General features: G+C 45.5%; 1 long non-coding RNA gene across 1 annotated transcript; it reads left to right on the top strand.

Moving 5' to 3' along the window:
* Positions 1-8,676: 8,676 nt before the first annotated feature.
* On the top strand, positions 8,677-13,449 carry LOC306803936. Its single transcript, XR_013774755.1, has 3 exons — positions 8,677-8,796; positions 11,724-11,776; positions 12,809-13,449. It is a non-coding gene; the product is annotated as an uncharacterized lncRNA (long non-coding RNA).
* Positions 13,450-20,854: the final 7,405 nt, after the last annotated feature.

A 20,854-nucleotide genomic window follows, 5' to 3' on the forward strand; every position in this document is an offset into this window, starting at 1 on the left:
CTCTCACACTCTCAGGTGCACACACACAGAGCACTGACCATGACCAAGAAAGGTTTTCCTGCCTTTAGCTGAGTTAATCTGAAGCATCCATGGCTGTGGGTGCAGACAGGGTGGCACAGGGAAGGAGGGTGCAGACCCAGGGCAGACTGAGCCAGTTTAAACTATTCTTCTCCCAGATGGGTCCTTGACTTCTCACACCTGTCCAGTCCTGAGCTGTATCACCTGTACCATCTCCTAAAACCTCAACAACTGATGCTCAAGTACAATGCAGCTGTAAGGAAAACACATAGGCTTGACTTAAAATGTGGGATTTACTCAGTTATATGCCAGTTAATTACTTGGCAAGGACTGTGTTTATGCACACTGAGCTGCACCTTGCTGATCACTCTACATTTATGTGTCCTGATGTGTGGAAGTTTTTTACTATTTATCTAAGAATTAAGGCTTTATCTCTATGAAAGCAGCAGCTCATCCAGTGAGGAATGAGCCACAGTAGCTGATCCAGTGATTTTGCATCTGCCTGGCTCAGAGAGGAGATCCAGGAGCAGCCCCTGGTTGGGATACTGGCCCTGCTCTGCCCTGCTCCACTCTAAGAAAATCTCCTCAGGCTGTCATGGCATGAACAGACTTTCTGTCAAATGGGATAATATTGTCTCCTTTGAATAGGAAAAAGCTTTACCACAGTTAGCAATGCTGGGTCACCTGCTCCTGCTCTTGGAAGCCTAAGGAAAAATTACTGTATACAAACAGCTCCAATAACTACTTTTGTACATTCAGTAAACAGAGTGGTTAAAAATTATACCCTCAGTGAGTATCCAACAGTGTACCCTTTTAAGATTGGAAATGAGTTCTGGATTGTCTGAGTAAAAACAGCTTTTAACTAACAGGATGGAGTCTAATGAGAGATCAATGTCTATTGTGGGAGAATTATCCTCCTCCCCAGGAAGCCAAAGGAGATATTTGCCACTGTGGGGAGTGCTGGGATTTGGGAAATAGGCAGGGGAAAGAAACAGGCTTGATTTTTGGTTATCAGCACCACACTGCAGCCCAACAGGAAACTGACTCCAAAACCAAACCTGTTTCAGATCCTCATTTCAGCATTCAGCCATCCTGCAAGATCTTTAATTAAATGTACAGTGCATATTAACATAAAAGCTCATAATACCCAATGAAACCCAAACAACAGTCATTCCTGAGGGAGTCTTCAGGAGCCTCCCTTGGCAGACTTGAGGCAAAGCTGTAATATCAGTGGGAGATGTGCCCTGGACGTGCAGATCCCTGCATGGGGCACAGCAGCTGTAAAAGGATGAGTGAAGAGGAGAAGTCCAGAGTTGAGGAATTTGTGACCCCACTGCAGTAGTGCTAGATATTTACCAAATAAAAAAAAAAAATTCCTCTCCTAACTGCATTAATCAAAGCAAAACAGGTGGAATGTGCAAGGCTCCAACCTTATCACTGGGTCTTTCTTAATGAAAGAACCAAAGCTTTGCAAGTAGAAGATATGTAAGTGCACCACATTGAGTATCAACACTGGGGAAGGATTCTGTAGAGAATCATCAGTCTCCAGCTGTAAATTACAGCCAAAGGCCAAATCTACTATTGACCTAACTGGCCATTGGGTGAGATCACCTACTGCATCCATGAGTTATTGTGGTTAATTCTTCTGGTTATGAAGTTGTTTCATCTTATTAGGTATCTACAAAGAAATAAGCAATATAACCTTTGTCACATTGAGCTGCCAGTGGGTGAAAAAGAAATATATGGGGAATAAATCTGCAATGAACTGTTCATGGGAGGAGAAAGGCACTGAGTGTGCTCATGTGTGCAGAGGGTGATTGATAGGGAAACATGCACCTTTCTTCAAACCTTTCCTTTGATGACATACTTCACACAAGCAATCACTAAAACTTTTGCACTTAGCTGGGAAAATTCCTCAACATGGTGATTTTTTCTGTGTTCTGATTATCCATCTAAGTGCTTCCATGCCTTTCAGAAGAATAGCATCCCAGCCATTTCTACCCAGATGAGTGACAAGGAATGCATCACCATTACCTGCATTACCTGCTCATGTTCCTTGTGTACTTCTACTCTATGAAGTGTTGGTAATGCTCTACTCACCTCCTTAATGCATTTATTTCCAGCCCCCTGCATTAACTCTATATTCAATTATGTTGGAAAAAAAATCTCATTCTGAAACTGGAAACCTCCCCATGCACAGCTTCTCTGCTGCTGACCTTCCTCAAAGTCATGAAGACAGTCTGTGTCCTTTAGGGAGTTCTCCTCATCTGGAATTAATAGCTTTCTTCCCAGAATAATCAAATCTCTTGCTACTCATCATATGTTTCCTAAAAATGTTGGTCCACCCAGGTTTGGAGCCTTGTCCTGGGTTTGGAGCACCCACTGTGAAAGTCCTTTTTTCTCACAGCTGGCACTACTTTCAGCAGATCACTGCTGGAAACACTAAGGACTGCCTGAGATCACTAATTTTCCCAAATTCCATGATGCTGTGCTTTATCTGGGAAAACCCAAATGGTGCATGTCACATATGGGAAGGAGTCTAGCAGCTGCCTGCTAAACTCCATGTACTGGTTTCCTGCAGATCCCCTCAGCTTCTCACCACCCCTCAGTGGTGAGTGAACCCAGATTTGCCAGGATGGCAACCAGCTCCAGCCTGGGAATCAGCCTGAGTGGAAAAAGTCTGATGGAGGAACAGAAATACTAAATCCCTGTGGCCCCCAGAGCTGTATCACTTGCCTGACCTGAGCTGTGGTATTTATTGGCCAGTGCAGGCTGTGTAACTCCCCCCTCCCAACAATCCCAAGGAATCTCTCTCAGGTGGAGCAGCACTGTGAATTCCATCACCATCACACAGGTGATGCCTGGAGCTGAATCACCTAATGACTGCCAAGGTCACCTTGGATGGGTCAGGGCCACTCTGCCAAGGCTGCAGCAGGAGTCAGGAGCTGGCAGCTGACACAGGAAGGACACAGCCCCATCCCACTGTCCCCAGGGCTCTCCCAGAAGCCAGGCAGCAGCTCACTGTTCAAGGGCAAGCAAGGGCTAGGATTGCTCATAGTTTCAGTGACAAGTAGAAGATTCTTGCACCTCTTTTCCTAACTCTGTGCATTCATACATGTTATTTATAGCCCCATTTCTTTCCTAGGGCTATCCACAAAACAGAAATGTCAGATTCTTGTGCTGTCAGGAGGGAACTCGGCATCCTATTTTGGACTAAAGCATATATTAGCATCTAAGCCTGAAATCTTTGACACTTGATTTGTCATGGCTGAGTTTCCTACACCCTGAAAACTTCTAATTCAGGCTCCAGGAGGAATCTACCCTGTGAGTTTTCACCCCAAATAGACTATAGTAATTTTATACTATTACAGCTCTGCAAGCAGTGCAGACAATTGTTTTCTGTTGAATTCCTGGGGTATCTTCCATAAAAATCATGATGGAGGCATAATTTTGTACAACAAACAAACACGTTCTTCATCTGGATTTTTTTAGTTGGTTGGGGTTTCTTGGTTTTTGGGAGTTTTTTAAAGTAAGATTTAGGCCAGAAACTGCAAAGCAACATAAAAGATCAGAATTTGTCATTTCTCACCAAAATGGGGAAAGATGAATGCAATGAAATCATAATTTAATCTCCTGTAAATAACTTTGTGGATAAATGAGATGTGTCCTGCATATGAATCCTGCCAGGCAGCCCTTTATAGATCTGATGCTTGTATTGATCTGTGCATCCATAAAAGCTCTTATTCGTCAGGCATAAGAGAGCAGACTCAGTATGCATGACCACACATGCCAATGTCAATGGAGCTATAAAGCTGCACCCTCAGAAAAATAAATTGTAAGTCAGATTTTAGTTCAAAAGAATGGAAATCTGTGACATTAAGAATTAAAAATCAAAGTCTCCTGACCCAGATTAACTTTCTTTGCTCAATCACCCATACATAACATGCTCTAAATCAGCTCCTGGAGATGTCCTTTTGCATGTTTTTCATGATTAATTGAATTAGCAATTGATTTGTATAATATGACTCACTTAGAAATAAAGACACACCAAACTGACAGCATGCACACCATTCAGGTAACAGCAAATCACATGTCCTGCAGTTAATCTCACCCCAGGCCTCCAGGGCAATGCAGATTTGCAGTCTCCTCTGCAGAGCAGACTCTCAGAGAGCCTGTGCCCCTCTGTGTGTGAGCAAACCAAACAAACATGCACACACGTGTCCTGCAGAGGCACACAGAGCTCCAGTCATTGCAAAGGTGATCTTTTCTGGGGCTGATTTATGATATGGGGCTCTGCTGAGCCCCAATTTGGGGCTTGTAGAGCTTGGAAAGGGTTTAGAACAAACAACTAAAGATGGGTTCCTTCTAAGTCAGGCATAAATAGGGGAAAGCATCTAAATTATTAAAGCTGGGAGTGGGTGTTTAGTCATTCCTGGCCTAGGGCTAGGGTAGGACTTCACATTGTCCTGGGTTTGGGTCACATTTTGGTCTTTACTAGCAAGATTTGGGATTAAGGCCCGTGGGTTTATCAGGACAGAGCTGAAAAAGTGGACTTGATAGGATAAAGATCATGCAGGTGTTTTTCAGACTCAATGTGAGTGCTGAGACATGCAGAAGGGCATAAAGCAGAGTAAAGGTGACAGGAGCCCCCCAGACCCATGTTTGGAATGAGTGATGGGGGTGCAGAGCCAGCCAGAACAAGGTCAGCACACACTTCAGGCCATGGGTTTGGCTTGTGGGGTCTCCAGAAGGAGCCAAAGCTGAAGAATAGATGTTTGACCAAGCTGGGGTCAATGTATGACTGAGACATCTTGGGATTAGATTTTTGCACAGGGGACAGAGCCTTGCTGGCTGCACCACAGCCCAGCACACACAGGTAGCTCAGAGCTGGGTGCATGAAGGGTGTCCAGCAGCATGTGGCAGCCCATGTCTCCCAGCTTCCACAGACACCCCCAGTCTCCCAGCCCCTCCCCAGGATGATTCTGCTCTTACCAGCAATGTGAATCCTTCCATGGTGCTAAAAGCTGTTGCAGGAGCCCTGGGCTGCCAGGGAAAGAGGGTGGCTAACAGCAGTGGGAAGGGATGACCTCTCCTTGGCCCAATTATTTTGATATTTAAAATGTGGATCCAGGAATAAGAGTTCATCATTTCCTTTGCCCTAGATCATTATGCAGTGAGAAATGGGCAATACTGTGAATTATTACAAACTGGCACCAGGCTGAGACTGCTCTTTTCTTTTCCCCTTTCTTTTTCTTTCCTGAGAAGCATCCCCATTCGTGTACTGAAGCAGCAGCTTTTTTGTGAGAAAATAACATTTTTATGCCTGTCAAAATTTCCTTTCATTTATGCCAAGAAGTCACGACTGATGCCATGTCTCCTTTTCTCCCGGGTGTGAATCTCTTTCCCAGCACCAGTTAAGTGGAGGGAAGAGTGAACTTTATCTTTCCTGTCAGCTTGGCTAGACACTACTGGGAACAGGAACAGGCAAGATCCCATTTTCTTCCCTGTCATTTTAACCCTGAAAATCCTGATGCTTGAATGGGCATTGTTTAATCCCAGGCTGAGCAGTGGCCATTTCCAGGGGACTCATGGTAGTTTCCCCTTCCACATTCAGGAAAAACAGTCCTGACTTGTTAAAAATAACATCCCTACGTGTAAGAAGAATGGGGTTTATTCCTTTATGCCAGTGAAATATTTTCAAACCCACTAAAAAAATACCTCTCCCCCCGTTTCTTGGGCAAATTCTTTGGATTGCAATTTTGAGGAGGCAGGCAGAGCTTTACTGATGTAAAGACCCTGGGATTTGGCTCGTGGGTCATCAATCTGCATAAACATGCAGCAGCTATGTGATCATTAGCATAGTAATCCCCCCCCCCCCTTTTATAATTTCTCTGCCATACAGGCTGGGGGAAAGAGAATCATTTTGTTCTCTGCAGCTACATCATGACATTAAAGCAGTGTCCCTGCTGGCCTCGGGTCCTGCTTGAATAGAGCTGCTCAAGAAAGTTGTGTAGTGCTTTGTTTTGCTTGAAAATGCTGATATGCAGAAATGAAAACTGGCTCTGTGGGAAATGGTCAGTTTTGATGCATTTTTTCAGCTTTTTTATTCTCCCCTCCTTTTTTTTTTTTTCTGCCTTTACAGAAGGAGGTTTTGAAACAGTAAATTACCAGCAGCATATTAAAACAAAAAATATGCTGGTTGCTCTTTCTGTCTAGAAAATTAATTACTCTAGTGAGACTAAAGTTATTTTAAAACTAAGGATGCTTCAAGTCAAAGGCAAATATTTCTGAGATGTATACAGACTTTTTCAGGTTTTCATTTCTCATATATTTTTGGTTTTGATGTTTTTACTCTCTTTAGGTCTGGATTATTTTTTAATCTAAAAAATATAAATATTTGCAGGGTGGGGAAATTACCCCCTGCTCAGCAAGACCCCACAGTGGATGTTTCAGTGCACATGACAAACATTACAAAGTGAGTCAGTGTTCTCATCTGTTCCTGGGGGACCTGGTACTAGTTTCTTATTGTTTTCATCTCTTTGGAAGACAAGTCATCTAGACTAAAAAACACATTGTGTTCTTTATGTTCAGGCAGAGGGAAAAAAACCCCAACAACGAAACCAACAAACTTGGGTTTGATTCATCTCTCAGCATTATTTTTATTTTTGGTCTATTGAACAAGGAGTGGAGTTTAAATCAAGTGCTGTGATCTGATGCCAGCTGCTGTTATGGGGCTGTAGAGGCTGTGTTAGAGAGTTCAGCTGTCACTGGGAAGACACTAACTCTGCTGTTATTATATTTGCAGGTAGGGTCTGGGCAGAAAGAAAAACATAGATTTAGAATCTATTCCTCAGAAGAAGTAGTAAAATAACATCAGTGCACCTTCAAGCTGAAGACTAACAGAATATCAATAACTGACATTGTACCAACTCAGAGCCAAATTCATCTCCCACAGACCAGGTGTGACTGAATCCATAGCAGCACCACTCTGGTCTGAACAGACCTCAGCTGGGGGACAATAAATTTGAATTTCCCCAAGCAAAACAGAGACACAAGTGATAAGGAAAAAACCTAGCATCAAATATTAGGATTTTGGCTGAAGTTCGAGGCTGTTCGGAATATCTCATCACTCTTAACCTGAGAAATTCTGCAATATTTTTCTAGCAAGACTTTTTTTTGTGGTCTCCCTGCATGCACGTGCACACCCTCTGTCAGCCAGAGAGCACTCCCTGTGGGAGAGCCCAGGCTGGCAAAACTTCCCCACAAAAATACTCCAGCTCACATCTTTGCTACAGGCTACACAAACAGCAGGTGAAAACATTGCTGTGCTGCAAAGATCTTCTTACCAGCTGGCAGACAATTTACAGAGGGATTAACTCTTCAAGGCTCAGCAAGAATTTTGTTTTTCCTCAGGTGTTTTATGTTTTCAGGGGCAGTCTCAGGCAAAGGCTAAAAAAGAAGAGCATTGGTTGGGATTTTTTAGTAGGCATAATGAGTTTGAAGAGTGTTTTGAGAGTTTGGCTACAGCAAACACTGTGAAATCCTCATCTGGATATAGGCAGCCAGCATAATTGCTTTGGTAGGTTTTTCCAGTATGGCTTTACTGGGGCAACTGGTTCCAGCTCTCACAGCCTTAAGCAGGAGCTGCTTTTTGGCCATGATTAGAAGCAGGCCACCAGGAAGGCCTTGCACAAGTGCTCTCCTGTGTTACAGAAATGCCCTGTTCTTGACCTGACATGGCCCAAATTTTCAGTTTAGCAGAGGTACCAGGATTACAACAAAAGGCAGCTGGCAGGTCTGGAAACAGGGTTTGCTCTTTTCACCTGAGCAAAGAGGAAAAGAGGAGTGTGATCAGGGAAGGTGCTGAGAAATTCTTGCATCTTGCCAATAAATGTCCTTCAACTGCTTTGATCCTCTGGATAGTCCATAGTTTCTGGGACTTTCTTTGTTTTTAAACTAACTGAAAATACAGTAATCCTTAGGGATCTGTCATTCTTAATTTTGCTGGCAGCCCACCTTGCCTTAATGTGCCCACTCTGCCTCACAAGCCAACTTCACACAAATCCCTGGAAGAAGTCAGTGCCAAATAATGCCTGTCAAATGTTGCTCCCCCATGAAGTTTAGGCTCAGGTTTGGAAACTGTTTTTCATCTGTTTGAAAGTAGGTTTTCATCTGTTGAAACCTTAGAGTCAGCACCAACAGCAAAGATCTAAAAAATTATAATGGGACTTGGAGAAGTCAAGAGCGAAGGTTATATTTAATTTGGATGCTTAGCATAAAGCTGAGCATTTTGCAAATTCTATAAAGGTATCTTTTTTTTTTTTTTCTTTTCTTTTTTTTATTTCTTGGAGAGGTTATGTCCCAGCCATCAGGAGCGAGGAGATTAATGCACATTCAACACAAGCATCATGGGGTGTGTGTCAGAGCAGGGCAGTCCTGTGGTGGTGGGACTCAGGGCTAATTAAAGCCCAACAATGTGTCCCCAATTCATACCAACACTAGAAACAGTGGCTGATAGGGAAATTCAGGCACAGCAGCTGCTCTTTTCACAGCAGTACAATAACTATCTCTTTAATGAGAAGGGGTGCGGGGGAGGGATGCAGCCCAAAGAACAGCACCTGCCTGCTTATGCCACACCAAAAATCACAACAGCTAATCCTCCTTGCCTGTCATGTTAATTGTTGTGAAGCTCCTTTTGATATCAAACTATTTGTCCTTTGACTGAAATAAATCAGGCCTTAAGCAGCACATTTATCTCGCTATGATCCAGGAGCAGAGGTGAGCGCTGTGGGGAGATTTATACAATGGGGTGATGTTTATGGGCTCAGGATCTTTTCCTCAGGAAAAGCAGTCTGCTGACATTGTTCACTACAAAGGAGAAGTTCAGATGCTGTGTATTACACTGCAGCCCTAATACAGCATTTGACACGAGCAGGAGGTAAACAAAGAAAGGGGGGGGAGTGAAACGCCTGGCTGGCTTTCACACACAGTGGTGTTTTCAGCTAGTTCAGCAGGATATTTAAGATTTGTACACAGCTATGAGGCCCAGTAGCTTCATTCAGACTGTTTGTGCATTTGATGTCAGGGGGTATTTAATGGCTTTTGCTGAGCTGGTTCAGAAAATCCATTATGGAAAATGCCCTTCTGCAGAGAGCACAGGCCCAGCTCTTCTGGCACAGAGGGAAAGGTAAACTCACAAGGGCTGAAGTCACAGTCTCTTTGCCCTTCCCACTTGTTAGCCACTGTGGCAAAACCTCAATGAAACACACTGGGAGAAGATGCTCAGAGAAAGGTGCATGGAAAAGTCTTCCACACTTCTACTGCAGGGAATCTCGAGGGTGGAACTGGGAAAATGCATCTGTAACGTTTTGCAGGCGTGTTTTGTCACACAGTGCATCACCTTTCCCTAAGGATGACTAAAAACTCTTTTGGGGATCCCAGATGAAGGGCTGAACTCACATAGGTGTTTGGGTATTTTCCTGTTTATTTGTTCTACTAGGGCTCAGTTGTTCCTGCTGAGGTCCTTCACCCCCCATGCAATTCCCTCCACAGAGGTCCTGTGCTAATTGCTGCTGAGAGTTTGCAAAGATGTCTCTGAAAGGAGAATCTGGATCCACATGGGCAAAGGAGAGGGTTATTTGCTGCAATTCCTCTTTGCCTGCAGGGAGTGCAGGCACAGCAGGCATAAACCTGCCTGAGCTTCACTAAGCTCCAGTAAATGCTATTGAAAATTTTCCTATATTCTTTGGTGGAGGAAAGAAAAAGCAGATAGCCTTCAGTGACAGCATCATCCACAATCCAAGAAAATCCTGCTAATCTTTCACACCTCCTAAGAAACACCTGTCCTCTATTTTTACTGCTCATGTTACTAATGGAAACCAAGCAGTTTAACTTTGTTTGTGAAAACGTGCTGCTCTGGAGAGGTGTTGCCAGGAAAAAAAAATCTGTGAGAGAGAAACAGAAAAAACAGCAATGACCTTTCAAATCTGTTGATGTTATTGGGAGAAAGAACTTGGGGCCTTCTGATGGGGCAAGTTCAAGAGCAGTGCAGAAACATTTGACACAGTTTCACCTGTTGGGGCTGAAAGAGAATTTTTACAGATTGAAATCCCTGGTCTCTTCAGTATGGAGGTCTCTCTTTCTCCAGAGAATGACTTATGGTTTTCAGAGGGCTCCTCCATGACTCCCCAGCTATGGACAGTGCTGGGATGCTCTCCTGCCTCCCAGAAAGAGGGCTCTGAACTCCCACTCCTGTGCTGCTTTACAGGGCAATGCAAAATGAAGAGCAGGAATTGTGTCTTCCCACAGATCTTAGGCAAGTTCCCAGGCCCACAAATCCCTTTACCCTCTATGGCAGTGCAAGTGCTGCTTTAAAAATAATCAATCCAAGTGCTCTGGGCAGCATCAGATCTCCCTGGTCTACGTACCATGTCTCTTTGTCCTGAGATCTTCCACATCTCCCTCTCCAGGAGGGAACACACTTTATGGTGAAGCTGGAAAATGTTACCCACTTGCCTCAATTTACAAGGTGCACATAGAACTGTTTGTCAGGGAAACCAGTCTTCAGGGGATTCACTGAAACAGACTTTACTATGTGGCAGTTCCAGAGCAAGGTAGTAAAGAAGGCATATATGTTTAGGGATGATTTCACCCTGTTCAAAGCCAAAGACTTCTTTCTGTTCTTTGAGGCTGGTTGTTTGAGATGGTTTTGCTCTTGGCTCTGGCTCTTCTTCTGAGCCTGGGCTGCATCAGGGTTCCCCCAGCCTGGTTCCTGACAAGAGCAATATGACTGTGAGCAAAGTCAATGCCTTACTTATTATGTCTGCCAGCCAGTTCCCTCTTCCTAATAAATCCTGAAAGCCAGGATTTTAATCAGATCTCCCAGAGCAGCAGAGGTCCCAGTGATTTTACACTCCATTTCTAATGAAAATAAGCAGCCACTGCAGGAGAGGAGAACCTGTTAGCACCATCACCAAAGGGGAGTATGAGCCATGAGCTTAATTAGACACAGGGGAGTTTGTAGCAGTGAACATGTCCCAACAGCTGGAAACCCTCCTCTCATGGCTTGTAGCCTTTCAGACAGCAGAGAGTCCATGCAGGAGGCAGACATGCACAGGTGAGCAGGATGCTGCTGTGCTCTGCTCATGCCACTGCTGCTTCTACAGCCAGCCCAGCTGCCTTCAGCACTGAATAAAATTAAGGTCCTGGATTAAGAGCACATATATATTTTAAATCATGTCAATCATTGTAATGTGCTGAAAAAACATGTGTCCATCCTTCACCAAAGGCATTTATTATACTGTGTGTGGCACAGGGTGATGTGCACCATTCCTGACCACAGACACTAAATGGGGTTAACAGGCAGGTCCCACACCTGGCTCCAGCTGTCCTTGGAGCACCCTTTGGTGCAGGCAGAGAAATAACTCTGGAGAGACACCCCTCTCTGATGGCTGTAGGCATTGGGCTTCACCTCCAGCCAGTGCAGCTCCTCATCCAGGGCTGGGAAGTTTGTTACAAACAGGGCTGCAGCATCAGTAGTGGAGGACACTATCCCAGGAAGGATTGTCACCTCAGTGCATGGCATTGCAAGCTGGAGAAAGCTGTGGTTTACTTTGGGTTAAATTTACTTGCTTTGGGGGGCTTTCTTTTGCATACAACCTACACAAGGTTTGGGGACTGTTGTTTTGCTCTTCTGTTTTTAGCAGGTTTTTGCAGCAAAGGACACAGTTTCTGTGAGGACTGCTAAGTGTTCACAGTGGTAGGGAATTAGAATTTTTATTTCTTAATTACTTTCTTTCTGGCTGCTGGACTTCCTGACTCTGTTATTTGTTTTCTGTTGTTGTTTCTGTTAAAACTTGCAATTAACTTGTTCTGTAAGCCATGATGCCAGCACTGTAACCTGGGCTGTGTCACTGGAACACATCCATCTGTCTGTCCATACCCCTCAGTATTTCTCTAGGACAGTCACCCATTTGTGTTATTTCTACTCCTTCCCCTTTGAAGGCGCCTTTCTGCTCCCTCATTAATTCTCATCCAGTGTCACCAGCAGGTCTAATCTCCCATCAATATGCAGAAATTCACCCCCTTTCCCACCCAACTCCCTGCTGGAGCAGTACCTGCAGCCCAGGGGAGTGGGGCTGCTTCACCTCCCACGTGTCTGCAAATGTTTCTTCACTGTTTACAAACAGATTTGCCCAACAGTCCCTGCTCTGCTTTTTGTGTTCTGTGCATGGCAAATAGCACTGATCTGTGCCTTGATCTGTAGTCAGCAAAATCACTTGCTTGCATTTGCTACATCAAAGCAGTGAGGGGAGGAGGGGAGAAGCCATCTGGTGAATTAGCTCTAATAAAAATAAAAGGGGTCTCTTTGCATAATAGAGTATTAGGGGATGATACTGCGGGGTTGTTGGGACAAATGGCTCTAAAGGGTTTTGACAGCTCATAGGCATCTTGGCTTATGTTGCAATACAAACACCATGAAAGCAGAGCTCCATTAGTCGGTGGCAACTTGTCTATTGATTGCAATGAGGCTGTGATTTCTTCCCCATATAAATGTCTCGGTCAGCTGAATCTCATTACAACAATGTGCAAAGCATTTATTCAATATGCTTGAGCTTCATGCCTTGTTCGTTTCTTCTACTGCTCCTATAAAGCTGCTTTAACATTTCCACTGCTCGCTGCTCACACAAGTTGTTCTGCTGGCTTGGGGTCTTTTGGTGGCACATAGGGGCTTTTTCAAGATGTGTGAAAGGCAGTCCTTATTTGATACTTGTCTAATTTCTCTTTGCAGTAAAGCAGTTTTCCTGGGGAAGAAGGGGATCATCCTTGAAGGAAGCAGGACACAAAGGGGCCACAGTCCCTAGCCAGTGGTTAAAATCAGCACTGCTCAATTAAAAATGATGGTTTTTAATACCCACATCTTATGGGACAGTCTGGGTAAAAGAAGACTTGAAAAGACATAGATGAGGATGACTTGCAGGCAGTGGGGATTTTATTTTTAAAGTAGGTACAGCTCACAGGCAGCTGGCATCATCTCAGATTTCATTTGGAAACTATCTGCTCCAATTTGCTGTACACAAAAAAGAGATTAGGATTCTATTTTTGTTTGATTCTGGTGAGACCTTTCCCTTCCACCACGCACACATCAAGATAAAGATGTACACACGTACACACCTGCCCACACGAGCCTCTCATTTCAAACATATTTAAGGGTCAGGCTGCTTAGGAGTCAACACACATTCATGATTTGGTGGATAAATAGAAGATTGATTGGCTGGAAAAGACTTTCACTGATGGGGAAATGGCTGCAGGTGCCCTGCTGCAGGGAAAGCACACCTGAAAACACAGCTGATGAGTGGTTACAGCAAATCTTGCTGGAGGTGAAGTCCTAATTCTGTTTTCTGCTGAGTTACTCATGCAATGTAAAGTATCTGCAGCCATGTTCCTTTGCAGGATTTATCTGCTTTTGAATTACTATGTAATTCAAAAGTACCTTACTATGTAAGGTACCTTACTATGCTGTGGATCATGGTAGATTCACATCTAAAAATGACCAGTGTCCCAAAAATCTCCTCATCCACCCAGAAAGGATCATAGCTTGGCAAGGAAAAACAGAGAAAAATATTTACAGGGGGCTGTTGGTGGCATTTCAGGGAAAGCACAGCCAGTGTGGTGTGGCTGTGCTGGTACTCTGTGTGTGTTCACAGTGGTCTTGGGCAGAAGGAACCTCTCAAGGTCTCTAGTCCAACCTCCCACCTGGAACAGGACTGTGGCCAGCTCTGGATCAAGTTAGCCATGGCTTGTTCTAGCAGACCTATTAAAATCTTCAGGGACAGGGGCTGGAGCAGGCTGCTCCAGGGCTGCAGAACCCTCCTTGCAAAGCATTTTCTCCCTCTGTCCACACTGAACTTCCCAAACCACAGCCAAGGCCATTGCCCTGAGAATAGCTTGGTTCCTTTGTTGCTGTAACCATGTTTTCTGTAGGCTGCTGTGAGCTTAGTCCTTAGCCTCTCCTTGCTCAGGAAAAGTCCAGCTGCCTTGTATCTCCTCATGGGGACTCAGGTCCATCTCCACAGGAGCCTCTCAAGCTTCTCTACACCACCTTGAACAGGACACTTGAACTGGGAATAATATTCCATATGAATTTCATATGAGAGGAGGGAGGAAGTTTCTCACCTGGTGGCCACATTCCAGCTAACATAGCCTGGTAGGTATTTTGTCTTATCTGCAATGGCAGGGTGGGGCTGGCTGGAGTCTGATGTGGCAGCCCCAGATATTTTTGGCAGAGCTGCTGGCCAGGGGGACATGCCACATGCCACAGTCTGTACTCATGTCTGGGGTTATTGCAGCCCTTGTGCAGAGTGTGCACATCTCCTCAGAGACTCCTGGCCTCTCCTCCTTTTATAGCTACAGATACACATGTAAATATGTACATATGTATACAGGGGAACAGCTATATGAGGAATACAAAACCAGCTGGGATCTAGGAAGTTAAATTCATGAAACAGAAAGCTGCTGTGGCAACAGCTATTGTGCAACTGAAATTATCCTCATGAGTGAGAGGGCACACTAATTAAATGATCCAGAACTGCTACAAAAGAGCTGAGCTGTAAAAGCATTTTCAATACACAGAGACTTAAAACTTCCCAACACCTGTAATTAGGTTTATGTCAACATCCTTTCCCTGAGCTTCACCTTGCACAAGAGCAGACCTGGCTCCTTGCTCAGACAAGCTGTAACTCTTAGCAATCCACCAGCCCTCAGCCTCCCCAGGGCAGCTCAGCTGGTTTCTTACCCCACACCACACCTGGGCTGCTTCCAGCAGCTGCAGCAAAGAGCAGTGAGAGCTGCTGGTGCTGTCAGTGACTGCAGATCAGACAGAAGATTAAGAAAAGCTCCTCCTGCCTCTCTCAATTCCTCCAGGCCTGGGTACAATGGTTTCTGGACAGAACCAGGCAAACAGGTACCAAATTGGGTACATCCCACCTGTGTACACCTGATGTGTAACCAGGGCAGGCACTGTAGGACAGTGCAGGCTGAAGGATAGAGCCCTTGATCCCTTTGTCTCACTGTAAATGTTTAGATACTCGAGGCTATTGCTTTCTGTATTAATCATCTGTGACCAAGATTGTGCCCTCTTCAAGCTGTGCCTCTCCTTTAAGCAGTGGGCAGGCCAAACATCTGCTCCAAGCAGCTGAATTGCATCATAATGACTTTTTTTAGGTATGCTGCAAACTTTTAAATCTCCAGCCTCCTCTTTGTCTCAGTGCTGCTGCTCCTGAGTGCTTCCACCAAGGGGCAGATAGTGTTTCATGTCATTTCTCTGGCTCAGGATTATATTAATAATTGCTAAACAGAGTAAGTCCCTATATGAGGAGAGAGCATTTGGCTCTAATAGGAACCAAGTGTCAGTGTGAGAGAGCTGAAGGAGGGGGAAAGCAGAAAGAAGCACAAAGCAAGCACAGATCTCTCCCCTTCCAATATTGGTAGGGTTTCAAGATTTTTCCAGTTCATATTCTCCCAAAGTATAGCACCCGACAGCTTTCAAAAGCAAAAAGACAATCTGCTCCAAAAACACCATTTCTAGAAGCACTGAGCATGGGGGGAGGTAATTTCCTTGTGACAGAGCTGTCAACAAAGCAGCTGTTTGTAACATCATAGCTTGGCAAACCTCCTCCTATTTAAGTGCTTTCCCCTTTGGCTTTGCTCTGTACTTCCCAGCTTCAGAGTGCTAGAGCAAAAACTTCCCTAGTGCTGGAGTGCTGTTTTGAATGGGGATGAAAGGGGGGATGCTGCAGCAGAACAATTATCAGCCAGAAGGTAATTACAGGTGCCACTGTTGCAAGAGCCATGGTGGCACTGCACACAACAGCTGGGAGAGGCAATTGGGTGATGGTCTGAAGTGGTGATGCCCAAAGGAGACCAAAAGGACTGTGACAGGCATGATGAGGTGCCCAGTGAGCTGTAAAATATGTGAGAACTTCAGATATTCTGCTAATGCAAAGTGCTCATGGGTCGTGGTGTGCCTGGCTGGAAATGGGGATGAGAGGAGTCACAGAGTGACTTCTTCAAAGCTGCTGCATTATGCAGACATGGCCTTGCATGGTGCTCAGCAGGTAGAAATTCAGACAATAGATTATACCACTCTCAACAATTTTTTGGCTGTGAGTGATTCCTGAACACCCCATTGCTGACTGAGAAATCTCAGCATGTTTATCCTATATTTTGCCTTACCAAAATATAATTCAAAAAGAGTTGGTCCTTCCAAAGAGCCTGAGATGGGGTCTGGGTGCAGATTTAACCAAGTTTTTACCCCCTATTCCCTGCATCCCCACATGTATCCATCCTCTACAGCCTGTTCACTTCCAGCTGTGGTTTCCAGAAGCAGCCCCTCTCTGCCAACCCAGCACACAGCTGCCAGCAGGGCGCTGGTGCAGCAGGATGACCAAAAGCAGCACACAGGTGTTGCCCACCTGGTTTGGGATTCACCTAACCTGGAGCAGGCCACCCTCTCCTCCCCTGTAGTTAGAGACCAGCAGGGGCTGGTTGGTCTCACTCCAGAGCAGATGTCAGAAGATCAGGTGTATCACACCTCGGATGTTCTGCTTTCTGTTCTGTGTGAAAGGAACAGGCAGCTCATCCCAGGGAGAGCCTTGGAGCCAGGGGGCTCAGCCTGACCCAGGGGCTCCCACAGGCAGCCCAGATCCTGATCCTGCTGTGGAAGGATCAGTATCATCCCATCAGTTCACATTAGTGTGTGTCTGCTCCTGTTCCCAGCAGCATCCTGCCCTCAGGTATCAGGGACAAGCCTTAGCAGAGAGTCCAACACCAACAGGGTGGAGGAGACCAGGAAAATGGCAGGACCCAGCTTGAGCAATGCACAGAGATGCTCCAGCCCAGCAAAGTGCCTCCTGCAGCACTGACACCCCCCTGCCCCTGAAGGAGTCCTTGGTGGCTGGGCAGTGTCTGACTGTGATGCCAGTGATCATCCTGCCATAGGGCTGTCTGGGGTTTGTGTCACTGCTGAAATCCTGCCTGCCCAACAGCCTGCTAATGAGCACCACCAGAGGGGCATCACCTTCCCAAGGAAAGGCTAAATGGTGTGGCAAAGAAAACAGCAGGAAGGGTGGGACAAACAGACCTCGATGGCTCCCAGCTGAATCAGGAGCCTCAGGCTGCTCTGTGGCTCTGAAGGGTCGGATGGGCAGCAGGGCTGACACTTCCCTGGGAAGCCACTGCTGGCCTGTCACTCCACATATTCAGCATTTTCTCACAAGCCAGGGTTTTGCCAGGACACACAAGCTGATTTCATCATTGTTTGAGAGTGAGACATCAGGGTCAGGGAAGGCTGTGCTTCGTGTGAACTGGTTTGAACCCCTGCTAGACCCCCTGACTTTCAGAATGGGACATCTTCTCCCAGTTATTGCTGCCCCACTTTGAAGTGCTGAGATGTGCATAAAGCTGATGAGATCAGGCTTGTCTGAAGCCAGTCACTGCTCCTGTCCTGCAGGGAAGTCTCCTGAGTGCACAGACAGCACTGCCAGCTGGCAAGGTGTGCTTGGCTCCAGGACCAGCAGTGCCTCACCTGCTCAGCATCCAAACCTTGGCCACCAGTCCCTGGAGTAGAGCCTGCAAGTGCATTTTCTCTGTAACTGCTGCAAATGGCTCTGATAGCATGGTTTTCCACACTGAGCATTACAAATACTGTGTATGATGAGGTCTAAAGGAGCTTTCTGCTCAGAGGCTCTTCTCCCAAGTGCTGGGAGTGTCCCTTTGCCAGGGACTTCACACAGACATTTCCTTAGCCCAGAGATGCTGTGGCTGCAGCATCCTACCCAGGTGAAGGTGAGCACTGTGATGGGTTGAGCCTGGCTGGAGGCCAGGTGCCCATCAAAGCTGCTCTGTCACTCCCCTACTCATCAGGAGAGAGGGAATATAACAAAAGACAGGTAGAAATAAGGGCAGGGAAATCACTCACTAGTTACCATCAGGGGCAAAACAGACCCAACTTGGGGGAAAATTAGTTAAATTTAGTGCCAGTCAAATCAGTGTAGGATAATGTGAAATAAAAACTAGATTTAAAACACCTTTCTCTCCCTCTCCTTCTTAATCCAGGCTTAACTTTACTTCCAAATTCTGTATCTCCTCCTCCACAGCAGCAGAGGGAGAGGGAATGGGGGCTGCAAGCAGCTCATCACACACTTGCTCTGATGCTCCTTCCTCCTCAGGGGGATGACTTCTCACACTCTTCCTGGCACCAGGGTGGGGTCTCTCCCAAGGGAGACAGTGCTCCATGAGCTTCTCCAAGCTGAGTCCTTCTCACAGGCTGCAGTTACTCACAAACTGCTCCAGTGTGGGTTCCTTCCATAGGGTCATGGGTCCTGCCAGCCAACCTGATGCAGCATGGGTTTGCCTTGGGCTCACAACCTCCTTTGGGCATCCTCCTGCTCCAGCCTGAGTCTCCTGAGGGGCTGTGGGTGGATCTCTGCATCCCCATGATCTCTGCAGGGCACAGCTGCCCCTCCATGGGCTGCAGGGGAATCTCTGCTCCAGCACCTCCTTCTCTCCTGCACTGACCCTGGCATCTGCAGTTATTTCTCTTGTTTTCAGTCCCTCTCCAGCTGCAGTTCCCATTTGTTGTTTGGGGTTTTTTTCCCCTTAAATATATTATTCCAGAGGTGATACCACAGTCCCTGATGGGCTCAGCTTTGTCCTGCAGTGGGACAATCCTGGAGCCAGCTGGCACTGGCTCTGCTGGACATGGGGGAAGCTTCCAGCAGCTTCTCACAGAACCCACCCCTGTAACCCCCCCTGTAGCAAAACCTTGCCATGCAATCCCAGTACAAGCATTCAATCCAGGAAAAATTGCTGATCTTAGTGGTGGTTTTAATAACTTTCATAAAAAGGACTTATGGAAATGAAGGGAAGCAAGTAAACAAACTTTCAAAAAGTCATTCATGCCATTAGCTCTTCGTTTTTTCACTTCCTGTATTGAAGTGCCAATTGAACACATGTAGGAAAAATCAGCCTGCCATGCTTGGTTTCTGGCACTGTTTATAACTGCCAGCTAATTGTATTGAATGATACATCTACTTGATGTATTTCATATTCAAATAAAAAACAGAACATAAGACGATCATCATGAAAATGTCTTGAATGCGTCAGAAGAGTGTGAGAGGGATTAATTTATTAATATTTAATGAGTGATTTGAAAAGGTGAAGTGTCTAAAAATGAAAAGCGCTGTGAGAAGTCTGTTAATGATGAAAAATGCTGGGTATATTTTATTTATGCAGTTTGACTACATAACAGCCGAAAAATGCAAGTCCAAACAAGGATGAAGAGACAAACAGTGCAATGGAGAATTTGTCTCATGAGACAAGCACTGGGCACACTAAATGAGCAGCTTTCCTCTCTGGGAGCAGTGTTCAGTGCCTCAGGGTGGGTTGAGCCTGGCAGGGTCAGCTCCCAGGGGCAGTGGCAGCTCTGGGCTCTGTGCTGGGACATGGTTTTCCCTTCCCCTGTGTGTGATGTGAGATGTTTACACTTCACCATGCCCCCAGACTGGGACCTCACCCAGTTCCTGCTCTCTCCCCTGGCTCACTGATTCAGCAGGTGCAGACACTGCTGTGAGCATCTACACCCAGCATTTGCTGCTCGGGTTTGGGCTTGTGCAGGGTGAATTACACCCTGTCTTGGGTTAGGACCTCCACAAAGCTTTTTTTGCTGTCAGGCACAGCTTTGAGCTGTTTTGTGTAGTGTAGGCTGAAAAGTCTATGCTGTGCATGCCTTGGTAATAAATACATACAGGAAAATAGATCTGCGTGCTCCTCATGCACCACAAACATTTGAACATAAATCAGATTGCCCACAGGCAATGCACTTAGCAAATGCACATCCAGCTGAGGTGTGAGCAAGAAATAACCTTCAAAGCTATCAAAGGCTGCTGCTTGCTTGGGTTGGGAGGCCAAGTGAAGGCAAAACCTTCCCTCTGATTGCCTTGTTCTGTCTTTGCTTTGATATAATCTCAGCTGCACTGATAGCATCCTTTGCACATGCAAATACCTTCCCCACCTTGATCTCTTTCAATTTCCAGCTGGTTTCTCTATGGGAAAATATTGACAAAGGCTTGTTGCATTTTCTTCCTTTCCTAAACTCTCCTGACAAATTTTTATAAAGAAAATTACAGACTACACAGAAAAAAAAATCTTGGAAAAAAAAAGGATTTTTTATTGAATTAAATGATTAAAATTAGCACAAACATAGGGCTATCAATGTATTTATTGAATATCTATTGAGTGTAGTAATGATAAGCATCGAGCATCCACATGGGATGAAGGGGAAGTCCTTTAACCCCCCCAGCTGACCCAGCAGCTCTTGTCCCCTGCCCTGAATATAGTGTCCTTTTTCCCCCAAAGATAGAAACAGTGTTTCCTGCAGTAAAAAAGCATCCATGATTCTGTGATGGGTTCAAGTTTGATTTTGCTGTAGATTCTACATGAGATCCTTCTTCTAAACACTCTCACTTGTCTTATTGGGGAAAGGAGGATCTGTTTCCATTTTGATTTATTTATATCATTAGAGTCAGAAGGCTTATTAAATATGAGGGCAAAGTGCCTGACATGGGGCTTTTTGATGTTAATATTGTCACTGTAAAAGAGCATACTTGCATAAATGTGTAGTCTTACACACACAGAGTACTTCAGTGTGGTTCCCTGGAGGAGTCTCTACTAAGCTGGATAATAGCCTGTGACCTCAGCCCAGAGGAAAATAGGGAAAGAAGAGGTTCTAGGTGAAGATGGCAGACCATGCTGATCCCAGGAATACTCCCTGCCCTGA

This window comes from Erithacus rubecula (genome assembly GCF_903797595.1).
Source record: "Erithacus rubecula genome assembly, chromosome: 6".
Taxonomy (NCBI): domain Eukaryota; kingdom Metazoa; phylum Chordata; class Aves; order Passeriformes; family Muscicapidae; genus Erithacus; species Erithacus rubecula.